General features: G+C 33.6%; 1 protein-coding gene and 1 long non-coding RNA gene across 2 annotated transcripts in view; one reads left to right on the top strand and one right to left on the bottom strand.

Moving 5' to 3' along the window:
• Positions 1–19,759, bottom strand: part of LOC110372961 (transcription factor SOX-5) — a 265,683-nt gene that overhangs the window by 236,607 nt on the left and 9,317 nt on the right. The window lies entirely within an intron of this gene.
• On the top strand, positions 6,609–10,206 carry LOC126055455 (uncharacterized). Its single transcript, XR_010277412.1, has 2 exons — positions 6,609–7,492; positions 8,169–10,206. It is a non-coding gene; the product is annotated as an uncharacterized LOC126055455 (long non-coding RNA).

Below are 19,759 nucleotides of genomic sequence, written 5' to 3'. Positions count from 1 at the left end.
AAGTCTCGATAGAAAAACCAATACTTATTTAAAATTTTATTGCGGTATCAATTTCTACTGTTTTAGATTACAAGAAACTATAGTTTTAAGTACTACGGTACCCCATCCAGGCTTTTACGATCCGCTAGAAGATAAACAACTAATAATTTTAACTTTTATTCCCAATTCCGTATGTTAATTTTAAAATTTATAGCCTTTAAGAGAATCTCAGATGGATTTTTAAAGTTAAAAAATCAACAGTTCGCAATTTACAGTAAATAAAGTTATAAAGAAAAAAAATCTATTGGGCATTTAAGTGGCTGTGGTTTTTATAAATTGGGTTTTTTACCTCGCAATACTGAAACGTTACTTAACTTTAAGTTTTGCTTAAAAGTATGTAGGTACATATATGTCACCGGAAAATAACAAAACTCGAAAGTAGATCAATTTTCTAGGTAAGTACTTGATCAACTCTCGGAAAATAATAAATGGCATTTGAAATGTACTATTTAACGTATGTATTTTAGTAAGTTGATTAATTTACGGCGTCTTGCCGTTGTACGTTAATTTGTCAAAAGACTCACGTGCTACATACAACGTATATATTAGAGATAGACTGATGTTCAAGCAGTCCTTAAAATTGACTTTCATTTTAGAACTCGTCCGTTATAGTATTAAATTGAAGTCTTGTACAGATATTCGCCCACACTAGTTATAATCCGTTGATCAGAACAATGGTTTTTGAGTGTTGTTACGACAAGGTGACATGGTTCCAAGTAAGACATTCAACCTACACAGTCATTTGGTATCATGTATACAAGTTTTCGAACAGTATTTGTATGACTTTTTAAAGCCAGAATCAACATAACAGTTCAGAATATACTGAACTGTTATGTTGATTGTGTAAGTAATTTCAGTATGCTTAGAGATGTACCTACTTAAAACTAGCTTCTGTATGCATCTCAGGCTCTAAATTCTTCCAGATCCTTTACCTTTCAAGTAAACCGGTTCGGTATTTAGGGGTGATTGTTAAACACATGGGCAAATCATACTCTTGCATTTATTCTACTAAGTGGTTCTCGTGGTTTCACAATCGTCTTGGAAGAACGTAATCCCGTACGAGAATAAAACATAGCCTTATGTCACCCGGTGATAGCGTAGGTCCCAATTTTTTTCCGTAAAGGTAGAAAATAGGTTTATGAACAAAATAAGCTACCTTAGCTTATATGACTAATCCTTTGTTGTAGATATTACGCATGCGTAGTTATGGTCATTGTTTCTTTGGTGTTATCTAAATAGTAAGAACTTAAGTGTAGTATTGTTTTCTTCCCACACTCTGTCCAATAGTGGCAAATGGTGAGCTCCAATTTGGTTAGAAGATTATCTATACTTAATATTGTGACGCTAAAGAGTTTGTTTCTTTGTTGCTAATCTTACTAGACGGATTGAAAAAAAAAACTTTCAGTATTATTTAAGTATGTAGCTCATTTATCGAGAAAGGCTTGACTACTATTAAACAGTAAGCCGAAACACACATAGTATTAGATTCTCGTTAATATAAATTAATTAAAAACTTACAAACTTTAACACTTCTCAAACGAAAACGCTCTATTCTTAAAGATACACACACAAATACAATAAGAACGACACACATATTCACACAGAAAGACACACACACGTACACCTCGTTAAGATAATTTCCGATTCACAGACACCAAACCTCAATCCTGTCAAATCTTCACTTTCGGACTAATTGATCACAAAGTAATTAATTTTCAAAAATCTCCGATCCCATTGTTTAAATAGAACCGTATGCCATATATCATAATGTTGATTTTCACACAACATATTTACAACCCAATTAATCATACAATTAAAATGATTTGACATGTAATTCGTCACTCCTAGGCGCTCACAGAAATTTCTCTAATAAAAAGTTGTAAAACTTTGATTGGAAGCAGACGGGCTACATTTTTGTGTTCGATTTATTATAGTCTTAAGTATTTTTAATGTTAGCAACTTTTTTTGGATTAGAATATGAGTACATATTGTTGATGTTTCGAGAATTTTGTAAACTTACAGCCTAATGAACTTTTAACAGTCCTCAATTGTATTTACATTCATGAATAGTTGTTAAACAAACAGACAAATCCAAAATATAAGTGTTTATAATATTATCACAGAACTTTGTTACCATGAACAAACAGATGAACAGAAGTGGGTCGTATAATTTGATGATATCCTTTTTCTTTTAATTAAAATTATGTTTCACAGGCAACTTTAAATTTCCTTACTGTGGCGCTGCTATAGCTCGTCTGCTTATCCACTAAACTTGATTATGCAGTTCGACAATAAAATAAGTCGGTCAATTCCGCCCACGTTTTCTCTTATTGGAAGACATTGTATCGGAGTTTCTGCTTGAAATGCGTAAATAATGTTATAAAATATAGAAATTAATGTGTTTCTTATGTATCACCTGCCGATCTCACGCTTAAGAAGCAGATGACTCGAGTGACAAAAACCGTTTGACAGATTTAGTTTATGTCCCCGTTTTGTAGGCATTTAGATTAACTTAATGGATAGGTTTATTTGACAATTTCTTTATTTATTATTCCATTTGTTTTTATTATTGTTTTGTTGACAATCCTAGCCAGAAAAGGTTGTCATAACTCACTTAAAATGTGGTTTTAACTATTCAATTTACAGCGGTCAGTTTCTAATATTTTAATCAAGAATGACAGTGTAAATAAAGTTATTAGTTTATTTGTTGTTATTTAGGTTATGATATTAATATGGATTATTCGTTTCTGACCATAAGTCTCGTCTCCCACGGTATTGTTGGTCATATTGTCACGAACTTGTATGAAATAAGACTATTTGCTATTGGCCATCGTAGTTATAGGATCTTATGATGTTTTGCATATAATAATAGTTATTACTTTTCTGTTTATTTTTTCTAATAGGTTCCTAGAATGGGCGGAATGGGTTGGCTTCTGTCTGTTGTGTATTTTATGCCTGTGTCTAACGCAGTATTTCATATCCCACGTCATAGAATTATGAAAATTGGTATGTTTGATCATAGTGCCTGCAAATGTCCCTTTACCTAATAGTGTAAGATGACTGTCCTACTGGGTTGCGAAAGTAAACAAGCATTAGACAATTCATCTGGGTTTATATTTGAACTTGTGCTTTTTAAATTCGTCCATGAGATGTAGTCTGTTACATTTTGGTTGATTCAAATCATTTAAAGTATCGGCGTGTTATTTGAAAAACATTATACAATCTCTAATTTATTACAAAGATTGTTAAATTTACAACAGTTTTTAATGATAATCACTAGTCAATTTTGAAAATTTCCGAACGGTGAACTTTCAGGTACCGTTACTACGTCTGCCATGAATTTAACTGATTATAAACGTGAAAGTTTGTATGTTTGTTCCTTTTTTACGCAAAAAATGTTGAATGGGTTTTATTAAAACTTGATAATAATATAGTTTATCTATGCATCCGAATAATAGATAAGCTACTCTTTATAAATACTTATGCGAAAAGGAGTATCCTCAGGATATCAGATCCTGAGGATACTCCTTTTTTCTTCCTTTAACTGCTGAAGCTATTGTTTTATAAAACATTATTATTTCACGTTGTTTGTTAACATTGTGAAATAGTTCATTTGAGTATTATGACACGCGACAACAGGTGGACTAGTCCGAAATATAACCAGTTATGGAAAATATCTAAATATCTAAACATCCATTTTAGAATAGTCTAATAAGCTTCGATCTTTGCAAAATAATGTTCAGCTCAAAATTCAAAATGTGGTAGATTTTTTATTTCTTTCTAAGATTCGTTCGATACTAAACCGGTTTATCTCTTCAAGATTAGTTTCTTCAATAATGCGAATACTGAATATTAATATTAAAGATTTGAAATGGCCTTCAAAGGTCATGATGGAAGATGCAAGGAACTAAGCATTTTTGTTGGCGCGTGCTATTTTTAGTAGGGGAGGCGAGAGTGCTAAAGCGGGAGTGACTCGAGCGTCAATGAGACCTATTAGATTGCGAAGCTTAGATGATAAGAAGAAAAAAATGTCCTGACATACACACACTTTCATCGGTGGGTGGAGCGGCTATAAACTTTCAAAAATGTAAAAAAAAACAGTTGCATGGACATACTCGAGCGCGTCAGATATTAATAGCATGCACGTCCTACGTCATTTTGAAAACATACGTATATTAATCTGACTGTTTCCATGGTGGGGGTGGTAGTAGGTAAGGGTTAAAAATGGGAAAAAAAATAATTTTATCGAGCGCGTCAGATTATCAAAAGGGGTGTTAAGTGAACCAAAACGAAGGCTCTTATGCAATAATCTGACGATTTAGACGTGACCTAAAGTCGTGGCCATTACTTGAAATTGCAAAAAAAAATCGCCATTTTGAAATACTCGAGCGCGTCAGATTAAGATATATATGGTTCATTTATGTACCCTTAACGTAATCATCTTATAATCTGACGATTATCTGGAGGAATTCGCTTAATCTGACAATGGAAAGTTTTTTTTGCAAACCTTTTAACAAATTGAAGAACTGAAAAAATTGCAAGTAAATTAACCAGTATGTATTCTTTGAAGTACAAAACTTTTATTTATAAGCAAATAAGTATGAAAAACATAAAGGACAATGGACACAAATATACGGAACCTCGTACACTCCACCAATAGCAATGTCATACATATCATTGTATAGGCCTTTTTATCTAGAACAACCTTTAATATGACAGCTTTGTTGACGTTTGCCCGTCCTGAGATATAGATCAAAAAGTGTGTAAAAGTTAAAACTAAATAATCCATTGATATCTCAAGTTTTTAAAGGAATATCTAAGTGCTACCACGAGTAGGTATGTCTTCTAAGTACTATTAACTTTTACACACTTTTTAGGGTTCCGTAGCCAAAATGGCAAAAACGGAACCCTTATACATAGTTTCGTCATGTCCGTCTGTCCGTCTGTCCGTCTGTCCGTCTGTCACAGCCGATTTACTCGGAAACTATAAGTACTACAGTGATGAAATTTGATGGGAATATGTGTTGTATGAACCGCTACAAAAATATGACACTAAATAGTAAAAAAAAGAATTGGGGGTGGGGCCCCCCATACATGTAACTGAGGGATGAAATTTTTTTTTTCGATGTACATACCCGTGTGGGGTATCAATGGAAAGGTCTTTTAAAATGATATAAAGTTTTCTAAAAAACATTTTTCTTAAAGTGAACGGTTTTTGAGATATCAGCTCTCAAAGTCGTAAAAAGTATGTCCCCCCCTCTATTTTTATAACTACGGGGTATAAAATTCTAAAAAAAATAGAGGTGATGCATGCTAATTAACTCTTTCAACGATTTTTGGTTTGATCAAAGTATCTCTTATAGTTTTTGAGATAGGTTGATTTAACTGTAATTTACGGAACCCTTCGTGCACGAGTCCGACTCGCACTTGGCCGGTTTTTGATATATATCTCAGAACGGACAAACATTTCAACAAAGCTGTTATAATAAAGGTTGTTCTCGATAAGAAGGCACATACAATGATATATATGACATTGCTATTAGCGGAGTGTATCAATCTGCTCAAACATTACATACATTTCTATAATAATTACATTGAATTATAATGACATTGATAAATATACATGTGTCATAAACAAAACAATAGAATCTATAATAACATGGCTTGACGGAAATAATCTACGCGTAAATCTTACAAAAACTAATTTTATTCAATTTAATACCCAGAGATAAATCTAAAATCTAAATAATCTGCCCAGCCTTTTTCCCAGCTATTTTCATACAAAAAAAATACGTATTTTGACTTAATTTATTAGTTTAAAACCATCCAGTAGAGTTGCGCGTTGCCACTCTTTTCAGAACAGATAGAAAGAGATAGCAGTTGCTTTCATTGATGAAGCGACACTACGCGCGTAATTTGTGAACCACGTTATGCAGAGTAGAGCCAATGTTAACCGGATGACTAGGCCACCACGACCTGTATAAAAAAGGCGAAGTATACGAAACGGCATTTCTCGGTATCACGATAGACAAACAATGCAGCTGGAAGGCACACGTATTTAACAAAAGTATCCAATAAAATGAATCGTCTTCGTTAAAAACAATATATCTGCATACCATGACCAGTAACTTCCTGAGATTAGCGAGTTCAAACAAAAAAACTCTTCAGCTTTATAATATTAGTGTAGATTATTTAAGACCCAAAATGTACTAACACTTATTGCAAATGAATTGAATTGAAAAAAGAGAGAGAGGAATAGAAACTTGGGAGGAGAATACCGGCATCACGTAGCTGCACGCTTTAAACTTTATTGATTAATTTTCCTTACTTCGGCTTACGGGAATCGTCAGATTTTATATTTTTCGTGAACGTTGAATTACTCCCTTCAAAATAAAAAAAAAAATAGCCGCGCTCGAGAAAGTCAAGATGACGTTTTTTTTTTACAAGTTTGAAACCTTCCTACTTCTTATCGTCAATCGCAAATTGTCAGATTAGTGGAATATACACTTTTTAGCATATAACTAACTTACCCTATCTTAATCTGACGCGCTGGAGAATGTCAGATGATAATTTTTTTTTTACACGCAGAGAAATTGGTGACAAACAGAAGTACTGAATCGAATAGTAAAATGAAGTTACAAAGTTTCTAGTTTGAAATACTTGACCCTTGTTATCTTTACGACTAATTACTCATTCCTACTAATCGTATGTTTCATTATATTATTTGATTAATGTAGCTTACAAAAAAATATAATTGAACAAAAACATCAATAATTTATGTATCATGAACAAGAATTCTGTTAATATTTATATAATGTATTGTAAGTAATAAGAAACAGAGATTCGCAATTACTAAATGATCCAATTACGGTTAATGATTTACAATGTTACTGGTAGACTACGAGTGTGTTTGTAATCAAAACAATAATATTTTTATTACAACTACATTATTGTTTGCAGTACATATCGTTCGTAGCGTCACTTAAAAATCGTTTAGTTTGGTTTACCCTTTATGTAGTGTTAGGCCTTAACAAGACTATTATAGTAAAAACCGCACCGGAAACAGTAAACGGTACAATGCATGTATTACTCCGTGCTATTTGTTAGTGTGTTTTAAAATATTATAAAATAATAATGTTACAATAACAATCGAGGTGGTATTCATAGCAAAGTATCTTGTACTGTTTATCGAAAACTGTGTTTTTGTAAACAAACTCGCGCGCTCGCATCCCGCCCCGCCACCGCCACCCGCACCCGAGCCGGCGTCCGGCTTGGCGGCCATTGTGTTTTGACCAGCGAGCGAGCGCAGTATTGCAGATTGAATTTGAAGTGTTTTTCGCCTTTTTGGGTTATTATTACAAAACCAGTGACGAGATGGATGATGACATTGACCAAGACGTCCCTCAGTTATTAAAGCAGTGGGGTTTACCCCAATATATTCATACTTTTCAAGGTAAGTTGTACCATTGTCTTAGTATCAGGATGCCATGTGTTCTATGAATTTTATTGTAACAACTGTACATTTACCATGGTTCGCTTGGTTCGCATTAAAGTATTCTATTTTATTTAAATAAGCGATTTGATCGATTGTTGTTCCGGCTGTTTTTGGCCACGCAGTAAGAGTGTTGGCGTTCTTGTATTCGCATAATGGCTGATGTAGGTCTTCTTATTGTTGTAGTATTCATATTCAATTTATACAAGTATATTCTATATAAGCTATTATTCAATTTAAACAAGTAAGTGGTGTAACTATATAATGACTTTATAAGTTTACAACAAAAAGTCTTAAAGTTATTCATGGAATTTCATTATATACTTACGCGATAAAATTAGTTGATACACAGTCATCTCATCTTAAACTTAATGGGTTTGGCACACAGGACACCCAGAGTCAGCTCAGCTTCAAAACATGCGAAAAGGATAACTAGTCAATAGGCTTGTTTTATACAATCTAGGTTCCCAAGCCAAGTATTCGATTCCCTAGACCAGAAAATTATGCCTTAGGCGTTGGGACTTTCTTGTGTAAGTTATACAATTATGTTTAACTATCGCGCTAACCGAAGACAATATTATATCATAATAACCTACTCAATTATTTTAATAATTAATTTTATTTTTGTGTATTTCAGCCGTTGAAAAATCTACTCTTAAAATCGAATGAAGGACAAGGCCTGCTAAATTTATATTCAGAACAAGGCAAATTATCAAATAATGGGCGAAGAAAAGTTTGCAATATAATAATAAAAGACCTAATGCAATCAGACCCAAATAAAAGAATAGACAGTTCTCTACTTCTTACAAAAGCACAAGAAATAACTGAAGTATTCAAAAAGGAAAATATAAGTACTTACTTTATTCCATACATTAATGATACTAAACTTAAAATAAAAAGATGTGCAAAAGGCAAATTATATGACTGTCTACAAAACAGGCGCCGCGAATTAAGGGAGGCTAAGGTTATTAAAAAGAAAAATGGCAGCAACATCAACAATAACAGCAACGAGCCAGAAGTCGTCGAAGAAGGCAAGTTTTAAGTTATCTACCTGGGTTTTTATTTTTTTTAATAGCCAAATGTGATCCCACTGTTGGATTAGAGCATCTCCCAAATAGGTTATTAATTGTATTCAAACCTCAAAAGGAAAAACCGGCCAAGTGCGAGTCGGACTCGTGCACGAAGGGTTCCGTAAATTACAGTTAAATCAACCTATCTCAAAAACTATAAGAGATACTTTGATCAAACCAAAAATCGTTGAAAGAGTTAATTAGCATGCATCACCTCTATTTTTTTTAGAATTTTATACCCCGTAGTTATAAAAATAGAGGGGGGGGGACATACTTTTTACGACTTTGAGAGCTGATATCTCAAAAACCGTTCACTTTAAGAAAAATGTTTTTTAGAAAACTTTATATCATTTTAAAAGACCTTTCCATTGATACCCCACACGGGTATGTACATCGAAAAAAAAAATTTCATCCCTCAGTTACATGTATGGGGGGCCCCACCCCCAATTCTTTTTTTTACTATTTAGTGTCATATTTTTGTAGCGGTTCATACAACACATATTCCCATCAAATTTCATCACTGTAGTACTTATAGTTTCCGAGTAAATCGGCTGTGACAGACGGACAGACGGACAGACGGACAGACGGACAGACGGACAGACGGACATGACGAAACTATAAGGGTTCCGTTTTTGCCATTTTGGCTACGGAACCCTAAAAAAGGACAACTGTGTTGTTTGTCTGACTGCCTTTCCTTGGCCTCTTTCCAGCAACTTTAATAACTTGCAGTTTCATCATCCTCCTAACGTTTGGCCCACCTTTCTGACACGGTTCAATTGAACCTGGGGTCCGCTTGACAACCTAATCCCATGATTTGGCATGACACTAGTTAATTACATTAATAACTTGCAACTTATTTTACTAAATTAAATTATTTTGAAGTCTTTATTTCATGATTTTTTATGAGTCCATGTATCTTTCCAGATGGTGTTGCAGATGAAGATATCCAGTGGCTCCAAAACTGTACAGAACCCTGGCATTTAGTGATAGAGAAGTGGCAAAAAACTTCCAAAAATAGATTGAAGGAAATAGAGACTTCAGAAATGACCATCGGAGCATACATTAATAAATATCCAGTGTTAAAAACGCCACGCGGGCATGAGCTTCTTATTGAAGATTTAAGAAGGGCCCTATTAGAGCCTGTTCACACTAGCATTAATATCGCCGCGAGCACGCGGCGAGCAAGCTGCGATATCACACACATATAAAGTTTGCTCGCGGCGATATTATTGCGATAAAATAATCGCCGCGATACCGCGACGACCCGCGGCGAGCTCGTTGCGTGCACGCCGCGATCTCGCATCGCCGAAAAGAATCGCTAGTGTGAACAGGCTCTAATAGGGCCCCATACTTTACAAGTTGAATGTAGAAATGATAAGTATAAGGGACGTCGACGCTGAAAAGACGCCTGAACGGATAGCATGATCGCGCGAAAAGTGATAAAACATCTCCCTATCGCACTATTAGTAAGTGCGATAGGGACGGATGTTTTATCGCGCGATCATGCTACCAATGCAGATGTGAGGGGCCGTAATGTGTAAGTGTAATTTCTACGGACCAATGATTGTGATGATTATATTAAAATAAATGTCATTTTTCTCTGTACGTAATATTTTTTATTTTTGATTCCAGGGATCCTAAACATATAGAGCCGTAGCGCGTGGGACGTCGTAAAAAATGCCGATAATCTCAAATTCTATGATTCTAATCTAACACTTGATGACACTTATGATACAAGATAGTCGGAGTCTTTAGATAATGTATTGAAAAAGGCATTGTTTTACTACGTCACACATACTGCTGGCTCTATATATGAACTGCGTTTTGATGGAGCGCCTGCAATCCAGTGGACTGACAGCACCAACAACGGATCCCTTTTAGGCTTTCAGTGGAGAAAATACAGTTTTATTTACTTATAGACAAATAAAATTGGATTTTCGTCTACTAAAAGCCTGTGAGGACCGTTAGTAGGTACTATAAGTGCACTAGATTGCAGGTTTCATCTAAACCAGTAGGTACTACATACGAGATAATAGCTATAACAATACCTAGGATGCTAGCATTACAATATGTATTGTACTTGTTACAATAAACATAAAGCTAGCATTGCAATACGAATAGTTATCATTACAGTTCAGGTCGTTATGTTACATAAATTGATTAGTAGATACAGCAAAATATTTAGTAAACCCAAAAAAAAAAAGTGTTTATGTATACAAGATCGCATAGTAGTCCTTACGATCGATTTAGTAATGTAAATTAGTGACGTATGGTTCTAATTACATTGGTATTGTAACAGGCGCGTTATTTGCACTGTATTGAGTACTATGTTGGTTGGTCAGTTAAACTTAACGTCTAGTTGTCCTTAATAAAACGATAGGTAAAAATAATAACAAAACGGTTTTTGTAAAGTCAACAACGAGTCTTGCTGTCACGGTTGTTAACAGAAGTTCTAGTTACAGTAGCATTTTTTCTCGTATAGATAGCCAGATATTTCTCTGCGTGTACTAATCTGATCCTCTATTCTAGACGCGCGGCTGCATATACAGGGCTTATATTTGGTGGAGGTGTTAAATGGGGTAATAGGTACCTCCCTATATACTAATCTGCCGCGCTTGAGTAAATCCCGAAATCCCTTCTAGGCCTCCCCTACTATTTATATTAGGTATAAATGTTCGTTCGTTATAAGAGATAAGTATTTTTTTCGAAATGTGTGAATAATATATTCTGTACAGTTTTTAATTAAAATGTAAAATAGCTAATTGCAACTACATACATAGGTACTCGTTGAACCGTAAAAAAATATCTAATAACATATGTTCCTATTATTCGTAACATTTTATTAGAACTAAAATAATAGAAGCCGGTCTACCAAATTATTTTACCTACTGTATCAAGTATCCCAGTTCTATACATAAAAAAATTTACTGCTTCTATCTAATGTGATGAGCATTGTCTTAACCTCTCAGATAAGTATTGAGATGCTGTAACAGTTGATGTTATGACGGACGGACGGACCGACGGCACTACTGTAGTCGATTGTTTTTCACCTCATTTTAGAAATATTCTGAAAAGAATTCTCAAGGAGTGTTTTTCCAAACTTGAAAAATATTGTACTTGAGACGATTTATTATTAAAATGCTACGGAACCTTAAAAAAGGCATACATTTCTAAAATGGTAATAAAACTGTAAAACTACAATTTATTTTTGTCTTCAAATACAACACACACATTTTCAATAAAAATACCTGTTCACTAAATGAAACGATACTTACCTACTTTTCAGGAAGTGGTCAAGAGAATCTTAATAATTTCATACATATAAATAGTTTCTTATTTTAAACAATTACCTAATGGCTACTTATCATGAACATTAATAAACATAAATGATGTTTAGACAAAATACTTTCACATTTCGATTTAATTCCAAGATTGGAAAGTAACTGTTTTAATTTCACCGAACACTGTTATTCATTTAAACTGTATAATTTATTTAGTTTATTAGGCGTAGAAAATTTCGTTTGTACTAATAAGTTAGTTTCTTTTTCTGGTTAAGGCGAGGAAGTGGTCAACAATAATTCCATAACCGGCACGCGCATCTAAGGCGCCAAAAGGGGTCGGAGCGTCTGAGCGGGGCGAGGATAACAATACGCGCGCTAGCTTATAACTAAAAGTCGTAAGCGACAAAATGGTTTTGTAATTTTATTATTTAGAAATGATAATTTGATAAAAAATCCTACTACAATTTTAAAGAGTATGTATATACTCAACTACTAAAAAAGTTAAGAGGCTTTAATCGGTCCCGTTTGCCCATAATATGTGAATCTCTCTTTAAAAAGAGGTATGTTTGATATATTTTTCTCTGTTATAAAAGTTACCTAATCATGTTTCTACAACTAACAAAATAAGGTTTATATCATGAACTTTCAGGTAACCAAGTTGTATTTTGATCCGTTTTGTATTTACTGAGAAAAATTGACATCCTTGGCGCCAAAAATTCCAATTCGTCCTCTTAATCTTTATAACGCCCAAACGCCATAGATATGATTAAAAGTGCGGATAACATAATTTAGATCAGACAGTTCCATATTTTTTAAAATTATTCAATTTTTGATTTAATCAGTCTTCCATCATTCTAAACTTTACATTACATTAATATCACAATAATTGGTATAAACACAATAATCATTTTTCATATCAAATGAATTCATCAACAAAACACAAAAACAAAACAAAACACAAAAATCCATTCCAAATTCAAACTCTCAAATCTCGCTTTTAACCCAACTTAACCCTTCGCCCGCTTAGTACTGGCCATTACCATGACACTACGGGTTAGACAGGTGCACGCACGTAACAATGATTGAGCTATTGTTTCCCACGACGATGATTATAGCGCCGGCCAAAGAATGTTTTGTGCCAGTTATATATTTAATTTTAGAATTACATTTAAATGAAGTGAGCATTTCGGTAATGGTAATGGTAATATGTTTTGTTGATTTAATATTTGTTAAGTGGGTGGTGAAGGGTTAATTTGTTTTGTTGTTTTTTTGTGATGCTTATTTGTTTTTTTTTTGTGTGTGTTTTGTTCATGTAAAGGGATTTTGTGATTGACATAAAACTTTTTGATATGTTGTTTTTTTGTTAGTCGTTTAAGTTGTGTAATGTGTTTATTATACCTAACTTAAGTTTAAAAATGACCAACGATTTTTTGCCAACATCAAAAATAAGAATTAGATGTACGAGTTGTAATAATAAAGCGAAGATTAAACCCGACATAATTCTATAATTAAAATACATACAAACAATAAGAAACTGCGTAGTAAAATATCAGTCACACTCGTTTGAACAAAACACATAACCTTTTACGTAATAAACACTAAGATTATTGATACGCCATAGATAATCACAATGTTTCTTCATACAAACAATGGACCATTATGAGAGTTCGCAAATGTAATACTTAGTACTCCCCCACACTGCAAACTAAACAGTCGGCCGATAGTTGACATCGTCTATCTCTCTCTCAAAATCTCAAATCCTTCATTCATCTCAAAGCCTTTTCCGAACTATGTTGGGGTCAGCTTCCAGTCTAACCGGATTCAGCTGAGTACCAGAGTCTAACAAGGACCGACTGCCTATCTGACCTCCTCAACTCAGTTATCCGGGCAGCCCAATACCCATTGGTTAGACTGGTATCAGACTTACTGACTTCTGACTACCCGTAACGAATGTCAAAGATGTTCAATGACAGCCGGGACCTACAGTTTTCCCGACAGTTGACCCGTTGATAGGAAAAAATATTTTAAAATCTAGATTTTAAGTCAGTCTGTTTCAGGCTAAATACATGATCTTTGTAACGTGCGTACTACCATTCATCTTCATACTGATTTATGAGCCCCAACAAACTATCGGCCGACTAAAAATTTGCAGTGTGCAGATACTGTTATACCAATAGGTATGCGGTAAATAAATACACATTTACAATGGATTTAGTCACGAGTTAAAATAAGTTATTTAATGTTATTTCTAATAAATTTTACTTGCATTGTTGTTGATAGAAATTATTATGAAACTACTTGAATTGATATGGCACTGAAGGCAACTATTCTGCAATTATCTTAATAATATCGTTTTTCATTATACATATTGATTGACACTTGCCAGACTATTGATGAATATTATTTTTATTTTTCGTCAAAAAAATTGTGAGAGGAGACTATAAAATAAATAAATTATTACCAGCATAAAAATTAAACCTTTTATTTTTCTATGCAATTCTCATTTTTTATTCGTTCACCTACTCAAAATTTGAGTAAAAAGCTACTTAGATTTACGACTGTTTAATACAACAATTCAAACCAACAAAAATAAAATCTACAGCATCAAATTCCGATTTTTATTTCTTCTTATATTTTTAAAGGTATATTTTTTTTTTCAATTTAATTTCAATTCCTTAAAAAATAATCGTTTAAAAAACTAAAAATATTGGCTAGTCATATATTGTCATCAGAACTCAGTGCGTGTGCAAAATTTCATCCTAATCGAAGACTAAGAGTGGGTAAAATTAAGATTCCAAGATTTTCTTACAAACATAGAAAGTTACAAGCGAGTTAAAAAATATTCACTTCCTACTAACTTCTTCAAATCCCCAGTACTTTATATAAACCATAAACAAAACGCTCTTACTTTTAACATGTTGCGTTCCGTCGTACGCAGTAACATTGTCGCAGTAGACACTTTATGTTTGCCGCTGACCTAACCTTTGAGTAACAAGTCTTTTGTCGTATCTTAACTGTTACGTACCTTACTTTATGATTTTTCTATGCTAATCGTAAAAGGTATTGTTGGTAGTAAGTTTTTTGAAACGCCGACAAAGTTTATAAGTGTCTTATCTAAGTGATATCTATCTTCAGTCTTAAATATAATTCTTATCCCTACATAATACTGCCATATATATACGTACTATTATTTACATATTTACAATTGCTGGTTGCACTCTGACTCTTGCAAACTTGCAAGAATTAAACGATACTTTTGCTTTGATCATAAATTCGGAGCAATAAGTTAATATAATTTTAGCTGATTATGTTCAAGTTTTTTCTTACTTTTCCCTATCGCTCCACAATTTATAATAATTTGTAAAAGTTAATTTAAATGAAAAAAATCAATACAGGAATCCGTATTTCACTATTTTATCTATAAACCATAAATATGTCTACAAAAAATAAAATCTATTAATGGTAATAATATTCTAGAATCGTCTTTCAAGCCGCCAATTAAAATACATAAGTAGTAAAAAACAATAAGTTTTACTGTAAAATTATAGGCAATAAAATACTAAAACACGCATGTAAAAGATCTAGACTAATTAATGCTTTATTTTAACAAACTATGAATCACGGCTATTAAACTGGTGGTATATTTTTCAGTCAGGACATTGACCTGCACTCACACAAGCAAAGATCATATAGCTCCATAAACTTTGAATTCTGTAAACTGCTTTGCGTCATATATTTCCAGACATAATTTATTATAATTGAAAAGTAAAAAAACTTAATTTAGAAATGTTCAAAACATGCGTTTTTTATTTGCATAAATTGGGTGATAAAATAAATAATATAAACTAAAATAGATCTTGGCTCGTGCCGTTTTTTAGATTCTCTAGAAAATGGTGGCTTTTTTGTCTGAATTTTAAAATTTAAATTCTTATTTATTTCCAAGTGGATTAGAAGTTAAACATAAATTCATTAATAAAATGTTTTAGTGCCTCATTTGTTAAGTGGTCGCAAAAACGACTACTGAAGTTCCGGGTTCAATCCCGTCTTAGTCAGACTTTTATTGGAATTTTGGAATAGACTTTGACTTAATGGCAAACAGGCAAACATTATTGAGTTATGATCAGGATATTATATTGTTTGAATGCAAAAAAGTGGCTATTTCATATAAATAATATACCTTTCCAAGTTTTTTACAAATAAAACCGTGAAGGCATTTAATTAAATCGTTTTAGAACTAGGTATATACCTATTCAATAGTGTGATGAATTTTTATACGTGACATCCGGCATGTAGAGAAACATAAGTTTGCACACCAACTAGAAAACTAAAATAACCAAAATAAAAAATCATTTATTCAATCTTGGCTGCAAGATAGCACTTTTTTAACGCTGTCTATTGTAAATTCCTGAATTTACAATAGACAGCCCTCAAAACGCCCACCCTTCACCACTTCCTATGTGTTTTTGCTGGGAAGAAAAAGTGGTGGAACAAACTCTTCAGCAACACATACCTGTCTGTAGGTTAGAAGAACCTTTTTAGTAGTGTTTTTAAGGTCAAAAAACACCTACTTACAAAAATAAGTCATACAAATTCAATAAGCGTACGTATCCATCTATATCGTAAGTTACTTACAGCCTCGTCACCCGACAATCAGGTAGGTTTAGCAAGAAACGCCGAGTGGACTCGCCGCCTTATACGGCACATAGGCGATCTAAAAACTGGAACGCAGCCTGTCTTAGAACTGACTATTGTGCGAATATTTATTGTCAAGATGATAATTGTTTTTAGCTTCGAAAGTTGAGGTAACTGGATAAATGCGGATAAATGTGAGCTTCGGTTCTTGGTCGATGTAATGTTTTTTGCTAGTAATGGTTTTCTCTTTGATGCGTGTATGTAGGGTTTTGGGGATTAGTGCGTTATTTTCATCATTATTGTCATATTTGTCATCGTTATCCATACCTAATATTATATAGCTGAAGAATTTGTTTGCTTGGATGCGCTGTTTGAGGAACTAATGGTGCGTATTTAAAAAAAAATGTACAATGATAGCTAATTTACTGAGGAAGACTATCTTCAATTCTTTTTGTCCGGGTGTGTGAAGCAGTTCTTATGGGATGCGGGTGAAACCGATTGAACCAGTAATGGAATAAGGTAAAGAGGTGCCCATTCAGGGTTATGTACTTATCTGTATAATAGGCTTACAGAATTTCTGCACGGATTTCACAGAAATGTTTAATTATGAAGTAGAAACACCTTTGCGAACTTAATTGAAATATTTCGTGACAAACAAAAGTGCAGCTGTTTTATTATATCCTTAAAACTTTTTCCGACTTACTTTAGTCAGTAATTTAAAATGAAAACGAAATGAGAGCCACACAACAAATTACAACAATAATAATAGATTGGAAATACGAACATTAAAAGCTATTCCTACAAATGACTTCACGTCTTGAAATTCACATCTCGTTCGTAATTCACAATAATACATTTGCTGTAGTTAAAAAACGTCATTATGAAGCATCAATGAGCCGAGTAAAACAGTAGAATAGACTTACATTGCAATAATAACTGACACAGTAATCCAGGACAAAAAGTTAATGAGTTGGGATCGTCCATCAGTTTGAGCGAGGCGATAACGAAGCGAAGATATCTTAGTCAAGTACCTAAGCTACTTATTCATCGCGGTTTCATTTGCGTTTCGGGAAACTTTTCCGTATTCGGAAAATATTTGGCTAAGTCATTCAGGGATAGTGTAAACTCCTAACAGTGGAATAATTCAATTTTGGTCAGTTGTGAAAATATAGTACGTACAACATTTTATGAGGACTAGGCACTCTCTTTCCTGCTACGTATCCCACCTGGTCAGCTTTCCTAATTTTTCTTCAACACTTCCACTTCAATACTTTAGCAAGAAGATATGACTTTTTGCAAACACAAAACAAACAATAAACTAAATGAATCCTGCATTTCTTCTTGCTATCTATAATTACACAATGAAAATACCGACACTCACTAATCCTCTACACACACACCAAATCTACACAAAACTACCGATTACAAAACAAAACGACTCCCAGCTATAAAACATAGCTCCTACAGTGTACACCAGCCTTAGGTCGCAGATGACATACACATTAAAGACTTGATCGAGGAAAATGAGAAACAACGCGTTAGGTGAAAGGTCTGCCTAGGAAACAATATTGCGAATACAATTTATTGTAATAGGGTTTATAATATCGATTTGTGATTTTGTAAACCGGGTTTTAGTGTACGTGGGAATTTGGTTGTGAAAGGATGTGTGGTAGAAATAGGTCTCTCGGTGTATGTAGTTTGTAACTTAGATTAGTTCTATCAATTTATTTTAAATGATATAATGGTGACATAGCCTTTACACACATTTTTAAAACTTAATTTTTATTTTAAGCCCTAATTATCAAAAACGTTACAATTGCTTACCAAGAATCTTGACACATTAATTTGAAATTAACGAAACATTTTAAACACAACGTAATTCCACGCAAATAAAAGCCCAACATAACAAACAAAACAAAGCAAAAAAAACGAATAAACAAAAGAAAATAATAAAAACAAAACAAAATAGAGTAAAAAAACAACTGCAACACGGGAGCGGTGTTGCGTGCGTGGCGCGTTCCGTTTCGCACGAGAAGCCCTCAACTTTTTGCACCATCCTATAATCGAACCCGTAAATTGAAACCTCCATTCGATAATACACAGATTACAGTGTATTATTTGTAATCTATATTTATACAACGTATAATTTTACAGTTTTATTTATTCGTAGTTTTATTTTTGCTTCTGTTTTTGGTGTTAGTTTGGGCAAAGGATTGCATTTCGGATTTTTGGCAATCGCATGATAAGTTATTAAAGTATTTAACCGACTTCAAAAACGAAGGAAGTTCTCAGCACTTCATTTATGTATGTACATTTATCATGTATCAATAGACATTGGACCACAGGCTTGTATACTTCTGATTCTCAAAATATCTATACCTACCTACATATAAAAATATTATGTCCCTGTTGTAATTTTATAATTCAAAAATATTCAGTAAATGGTATATGTGAAGTTTGCATAAAATGGAATCAAGCGGTTCTTCATTTATACGTTGCGAAGTACGTACCGCGGGCCACTAGTTTATTTTAAATAGAAGAAAAGAACATCCATTACCGCTACATTCGAAAGAAGATATACGCCTACGAGTTATTTGCTTTATTTTTATAAAACAAACAAACAGGCTACCTACCTTCGCGCTAAGTATAAATTATTCACCTGTCAACCAAGCTGTGCAGTTAGCTTTCCCTATGGCGATGGGATAAAAATATTTTTCGTAATAAATCTTGATGGGGTAGTTAAATCCTACTATCTGCAAGAGTTAATTTCATTTTATTATCTTAACTTTCTATAAATCTAACAAGTTGAGACTTAAAATTGTGAAAATGACTTTTTTGGTGGGAAATCATCAAATGACCCGCTGTGGGTGCAGTGTGAGGGAGTGTCAGACCCATACTGACTAAAACCCATCATGTTCCTTCTTAAATCATTTATATAGCAGGGCTGCGGTAACTCTTTCTAATATGTTCTCTCTATAATATAGTACTATTTCTTTATATGTATATAGTAATCCCGCCGATTGTAACAATAAATTAAAATGGACAAGGAATTAAAATAGTCAGTTTTTGAAATTCTACTTTGACTCTGTTTTGGTCATACGGATGCATAAGGAGCCCTAGACTTTAATATCATCCTCCGAGCCTTTTCCCAATCATGTTGGGGTCGGCTTCCAGTCTAACCGGATTCAGCTGAGTACCAGTGCTTTACAAGAAGCGACTGCCTATCTGACCTCCTCAACCCAGTT

This window comes from Helicoverpa armigera, chromosome 19 (genome assembly GCF_030705265.1).
Source record: "Helicoverpa armigera isolate CAAS_96S chromosome 19, ASM3070526v1, whole genome shotgun sequence".
NCBI lineage: Eukaryota > Metazoa > Arthropoda > Insecta > Lepidoptera > Noctuidae > Helicoverpa > Helicoverpa armigera.
This window is presented reverse-complemented; position numbering and strand designations above follow the sequence as displayed.